The following is a 7,087-nucleotide window of genomic DNA, read 5'->3' on the forward strand; positions in this document are numbered from 1 at the left end:
CCGCACAAGAGCCGGCCCAGCGGCGTCGCCCGCACATGAGCCAGTCCAGGGGCACTGGCAACGAACCCGCTCAAACATTTCATGTGTCGCCCGCACATGAGCCAGTCCATGGGCACTGGCAACGATCCCGCTCGAAAGATTCAGGTGTCGCCCGCACATGAGCCAGTCCAGGGGCACTGGCAACGATTCCGCTTGAACGATTTCATGTGTCACCCGCACATGAGCCAGTCCAGGGGCACCGGCAACGATCTCGCTCGAAAAACCTCATCACGGGTATCTTTTCTTTTTTCCATATATTTTAAAACTTTTTTTAAAATGTCTTTTGCATTCCCATTTTTCGCCAAAACACTAAGCTTAACATTTAAGATCAATAAAACAAAGTACTTATCAAATACTGGTTTTGATTTAATCACTTAATCTCTCCCCACAAATTTCTAAACTGGTGCATATTTAGTGAGTTTTAAGTGCCTATGTCAAAAGCTTGCAATGATTCTCCGCAGAAGACACAAAGTGCTGTGAAGGGCTGATGACAGCAGCTGGAATAGGAAAAAACAGTTGAGCAGATATATATTGCCTGGTTTGGATGATCTACCCTATATGTTAACCTAACTGAAGGAGGCCTTAAAACATAAAATTTTATAAATTCATATTTAAATTATAATTCAAATATAAACATTTTAAATGACCAAATGATGAAACCAAAGAAGTTTGCTTACTTCTGTCGGGGTTTCTAAAGGAACAAGTGCATGTATAAAACCTTGATTTAAATAGAGTCACAATGAAGCAAAGATGAAGAGCAAAGAAAAAAATTTTAAATGCTAACCAAATCAAAATCTAAACAAAACTTTTTTTAAAAATCATACAAATGGATACACTCATGAGAGAAAACTATAAACAATGTTTTGGTGGTGGATTTACAACCATTAACCATGGTGTAAGTGAAAAAAACTATTAGGAGATGAATTTAGAATGAGAAATGCTTTATGAATGGAATGAATGACTGAAATAATCATGCATCAACACCCAAGTAAATATAATCAGATGGAAATATATGCCATTGTTAGCAGTGTGGGAATCTAGTTGGCTGGAAAAAATTGTACAACTTAAATTTTCTATGAATGCAGTTTGCAATAATTTCTGAATGGCAGTTGTGTAATGTAGTCTTTCTTCGTGCCGGTGGCATGTAAAAGCATCCACTACACTCTCGGAGTGGTTGGCGTTAGGAAGGGCATCCAGCTGTAGAAACTCTTCCAAATCAGATGGGAGCCTGGTGTAGCCATCTGGTTCACCAGTCCTCAGTCAAATCGTCCAACCCATGCTAGCATGGAAAGCGGACGTATGATGATGATGATGATGATGATGATGATGATGATGATGATATGGCAGCCCTCCATAGTGGGCTGCCATATCTGTTTTTTCATATACTTCATGCCTTGAAAGTATACTCCATTTACAATGACATAGCATTGAAATTTTCTTTAATGACCAAAAGATGGAACCAAAGAAGTCAATTTGCTTTTGTCAGGGTTCCTAGAGGAAAGTGTGTGGAAAAAAAAAACCCCCTAAAAAATCCCTTTGATTTAACCCTTTAGCATTCACATTATTCTGTCAAAAATAATGCTTATCTATTCACAATATTTTCAAATTAATCATGCACTATCTTGTAGCTTTGAGATTTTGATGAGGTAATTTGATTTTTAAAATGATATTGTAGGGTAGGTATGATAGACTGGATCTGGCCAGTTTGAGCATAAAGCAGGTAGAATATTTTGGCTGGATATGGCTGGTTCAAATACTAAAGAATTAAGTTATGCAGTCATACTGACAGCCTTTGAATTGTTAATGCTACCTAAACATTGATACACAAAAGCTTTAACCATGAAGTTAGGTTCTACAGAGCAGTTTGCATGAATTAGATGTTTTTGCTTTTATTATATGTTTACTAAATTTATTCCTTCATTTAATGATGTTTTCTTTAAATTACTGTACTGACCAGACTCCAGACTGTTGGATGTTGTTATACACATTTGGTCACATGCAGCTTTTGAGTGATGTTACCTTGCTGGTTAAGAGGGCAGGCCAGCGCATGGCTCAGTGATTAGAGTGTCAGGATCACAATTATGAGGTAGTGAGTTTGATTCCCAGACTGGGCTCTGTGTTGTAAGTTTGAGGCCTTAGGATTTAAAATGAGTATTAAACTTCATTTATTGCAAGCCCATTTGGATTTCTTTCTGGAAAATCTGGGGTGGGGGTGAGTGAGGCGCAGAAGAAAAGGTTTAATCAAGACAAAGGGGATGGAAAGAAGATATCAAGGAAAATGAAATGTCAGTTTGATGGCTGACTACTGCTGGATGGTGCAACGTCCATTAAATGCCCACAAGCGAAAGAGTTCCAGGCATAGTTACCAAGTGTAACAGAATAGATTTTGAGGTGATGAACCATAAAGTGAATGGAACCCTTGTAAAAAATTTTTTTTTCACCTTTTAATTGCATTTGTACCATTTTATTTTGCTAAGTAAAGAACCAAATTCATTTTTATTAGTGACATTTTGTCCTACCATATGTGGATTTACCTACAGATTATGGTATATTTTACCATTAAATTGTGAGAAAACTTTAGGTAATGAGAAAGGGCTATTCTGATATTTCAAATAAGCACCACAAAAATATATAAAATAACACACAAATATCAAAATGATTTTCAAAAAGTTCCATTTTGCAGACATGCGTTGGAGAATTTTTTCAAAAAACAGTTCGGGGATTTAGATTTTGAACATCAGACATTTAGGATCTGGGAGATTTTTTTCTATAATCGAAAACAAAATTAATTATGCAATGAAAGTAATTTTATACGTTAAGATCATTTAATACAAAGAAGGAAGTATTTTTGAATGACTTGTATTTAATGATTTTAACATATTCAACATATATCACAAATTACACTTGTGTTAGAACTGCAATGCTGTATGGTAGTGATACAGATCTTTGAACGGAGCTGGAAAGAAATGAAGCAAGCATCTCCACTGGATGTGCAATGTAAGTATGAATGTAGGACACAATAGAAATGTGCAGAGAAAAAAAAACACTGGGCATCAGTGGAATCAGAAGTAGTGTGTAAGAAAGAAAATTGCATTGGTATGATCATGTGATGCATATAGATGAGGGAAGCTGTATAAAGAATGCTGATCACTTAATGTGGATAGGGCTTGTGAAAGATGGAAACCCAGGAAGATATAAGATGAAATGGTGAAGGATGATCTCAGGACCTTGTACCGCACAGAGGAGATGACAATGAACTAGTATGATTGACAGTTCTCAAGAAGAACCACCTAACTTGGCAAAACTAAGTTCCAGAAACATCCTGAGTGTGTGCATGTGTACAATTGGATTCTTTATTCAAATTTCCCTCCCAAGACACCCTACCACTCTTCATCTCTCTAACTGCAGTTCTTCCTTGAAGCCACTAATCTTTCTAACTATCTGAAACCATTTCATTTCATATCAACCCCTCATCCTTAATACTGTCCTCTCTAACCACATTTATATTGGCTCCTCTCCCAACTGAGCCTCCAAATCATCTCACCTTGGCCGCCATACATCTCTCACTCTTCTCACATACTATACTTGCCTCTCTCTCTCTCCCTCACACTCTTGCAACCTACTCAGCCACTTGTCATATCTCTTTCTCTTTCTCACACCTTTCCTTTGTCTACTTATCACCATTGGTCACTTCTCCCTCACCCACTATTCATTACATCCACCAATCAACCCTACCCAACCTACTCTTTCGTACCTCCCCTACTTATCATCCATTCAACACCTGTTCTTCAGTTATTATATTCACTACTCCCACCCATTCACTCCTCTAACCTCCATTCACTCCCATGCTCCTAGTTTTGGCCCCATTCAATTTTACTCACCTCCTGGGACAAAATAGTGAAGCATGTTGACGATTCACACAGATGTTTCATCACCACTATTTTTATCTTTTCCTAGCTTCACCCCAATCACCTTTCCACACTCTTTTAAAATATGAGTATCCAAATATGGCCCCTCTGTAGCAAGAAACCTGTTCTGCTCTGGTCCCTTCACTTATACTTTAACACCTCATCTCCTAGTATAAAGCTACCTCTCTTGGAGTTCATACTCAAGCTCAAACCATCCTGAGGATTCAGCAGGCCTTTGGTGATGATACCATGGGCAAAGCTCAGATCAAGGAATGGTACAAGTGCTTTGAACATGGTTGCACCTGAGTGGAAATCATGGCACACTCAAATGAGCCAGCCACAAGCCGAAATGAGGAGCCGATTGAGAAAGTTTGGTGAACAGTCATGGAAGACCATTCATGTAACAATCCAGGAAATTGCTCGGGATGTGGGGATTAGTATATGCCATCGTAATGGAGGATTTGTGTATGCAGAGTGTTCATAAAATTCATCCCCAAGGTGCTGGTGAGGCAGCAGAAGCAACTCCACATGGAAATTGCTCAGGACATGCTGAACTGCACAAACTACAACCCAGACTTCATGAAGACCATCCTTACGAGTGAAGAGATATGCATTTCTGGTCCCTGCTTGATGCATTTAGTCATCTTGCATGAAAATGAAAATCTGATGAAGGTGCAGTACACATCTATAATATCCTAGGTGTAACAGCAAGAAACAGATGCAGCCTACTAGCATGAAAATGTTCGTGCATATGCAGAAAGAGTGGCATCACTTCTCACCCAAAGGATTTTGTCCACACAGCATTAGTTTTGACATGAGAAAATAATGTTGGATACTTTCTGAACACACTTCGTATGTGCACTTACATAATGAACATTTAATGTAGTTTCATAGAAAAATACATTATTACAGAAATTTAAACTCTTCATTGCACATTAATTAGCTTGGACAACAGATATCACTTATGCCAAGCCAAACATCTGATTAACTGCAAATAATGTATCATGTGCATCTATAATTTTTAGGTTTAAAATACATATACATCATAATTAAATACCGTGAATCCTCAAGTATAATTCGCATTTTCCCCCCAAAATTTAAAGGTCAAAATCCCTAGTGTGTACTATATACGAGGTTAAAAATGAAAAATAATTTTCTAAGCAATGTCCGAGTCTCTATTTGCTGTTCGGCAATGTTTATTCAGACGCATTTTCTGATGTCGGGATTGTAACTGATAGTGATAAATATGTAAAGGCAATTTACTTAATAGTTATTTTTCACTGTTATTTCTTTATTTTCTGCAAAAAAAGTGCACAAAAAAGCTACACATTTGCATTATGTTATATATACAATAACAATAAAGGATGTTACCGTATATACGCTTACAAACCAAGGACGTTATATAGACTTCCTTGACTCAAGTTAGAGAAGGGGTACGTATTATACACAAGGTTTAGGTTTTTCAGAGGTACAGCCCCCTAAAAATTTTCTGCGTATTATACTCAAGGGCGGACTATACTCGAGGATTTACAGTAATTAAAGATATCAGAGCTAATTAAATAATTTATAAAGTTATTAACCTTTTTACTTGAGTACAGCATGAATATAAAGCAACTACCACTTTTCTATTCTTAAAAATCAGTAACATAATTTATCCTCATATCTTTTTTTGTAACATTCACATATAATACTAACCCACCACTTCAATTTTAACTCTGATGTTTTGTATTAAATTACTTGTACAGGCATGACTGTGTGGTAAGAAGTTTGGTTCTCAACCACATGGCTCCAGGTTCAGTCCCACTGAGTGGCACATTAGGTAAGTTTCTTCTACTATAGCCAAGAGCCGACCAAAGCTTTGGGAGTGAATTTGGTAGAAGGAAACTGAAAGAAGCCTGTCATATATGTGTGTATGTCTCCCACCACCACCACTACTTCATAAGTGGTGTTGGTGTGTTTATGTCTATAACTTAGTGGTTTGGCAAAAGAGACCAATAAAATAAGTACCAGGCTTAAAAAAAATAAAAGTACTGTGGTTGATTTGATTGAAATTCTTTGAGGCAGAGCTCCAGCATGGCCACAGTCTACTGACTGAAACATAAGAATAAGAGATCAAAACTATCCAAATAAATGGCACAGGCATGACTGTGTGGTTAAGAAACTCACTTTGCAACCATGTTGCTTTGAGTTCAGTCCCACTGTGCAAGTGTCTTAAACTTTAGCACTAGGCTGACCAATGTCTTGTGAAGGAACTTGATTGACAGTACGTGGAGGCCCATTGTGTGCAAATGTGTGTTTTTTGTCCCCCAAAACTGCTTGACAACTGATGCTGTTTATTTGTGACCCATAATTTAGTGGCTTGGCAAAAGAGACCATTAGAATAATTATTAGACTTATTAAAAAAAATAAGCACTGAGATCAATTTGTTCAACTAAACCCTTCAAGGTGATGCCCCATGGTGGCCACAGTTTAATGACTGAAACGAATAAGATAAAAAAAAAGAAAAAATAAGAATGGTAGTACAGCAGTGAAAAGATCTTAGAAACTACAGGAAACATTAAATGTTTTTTTTTCAAATGAAATTTCCGGATGAAGTAATACTGAAAGGCAGAAGATAGATATTCAGTGGTGTTGTTAACTTGCATTGAAGTGTTTCAGTATATTGTGTTTCAAATATCTGTTTCCTAGTCAATTCTAGATCCTGTTCGAAGCTGTATTAACCACAAACAAATATGGTTCATCTATCATTATGATCAGTAAATTTGGTGGGAGGAAAGTGAGAAGTGTCTGACTGAATAAGATGTAATGAAACCAGAAACTGTAACTGTGTTGACACTGATATGGGATACTGGGCTAAACTGCTGTGTTCTATTGTGATGTGATGTGTTGTATTGTATTACCCTTTACTCTCTCTTTTACTTGTTCCAGTCATTTGACTGCGGCCATGCTGGAGCACCGCCTTTAGTCGAGCAAATCGACCCCAGGACTTATTCTTTGTAAGTCTAGTACTTATTCTATCGGTCACTTTTGCTAACTGCTAAGTTACAGGGACGTAAACACACCAGCATCGGTTGTCAAGCGACGTTGGGGGGACAAACACACACACACACACATACATACATACATACATATCATCATCA

The 7,087-nt window shown here is 37.5% G+C and overlaps 1 protein-coding gene across 4 annotated transcripts in view; it reads right to left on the reverse strand.

Annotated features, from left to right (window-relative positions):
• Positions 1-7,087, reverse strand: part of LOC106884388 (NAD kinase) — an 87,311-nt gene that overhangs the window by 43,472 nt on the left and 36,752 nt on the right. The window lies entirely within an intron of this gene.

This window comes from Octopus bimaculoides, chromosome 3, assembly GCF_001194135.2.
Source record: "Octopus bimaculoides isolate UCB-OBI-ISO-001 chromosome 3, ASM119413v2, whole genome shotgun sequence".
In the NCBI taxonomy this organism is placed as follows: Eukaryota; Metazoa; Mollusca; class Cephalopoda; order Octopoda; family Octopodidae; genus Octopus; species Octopus bimaculoides.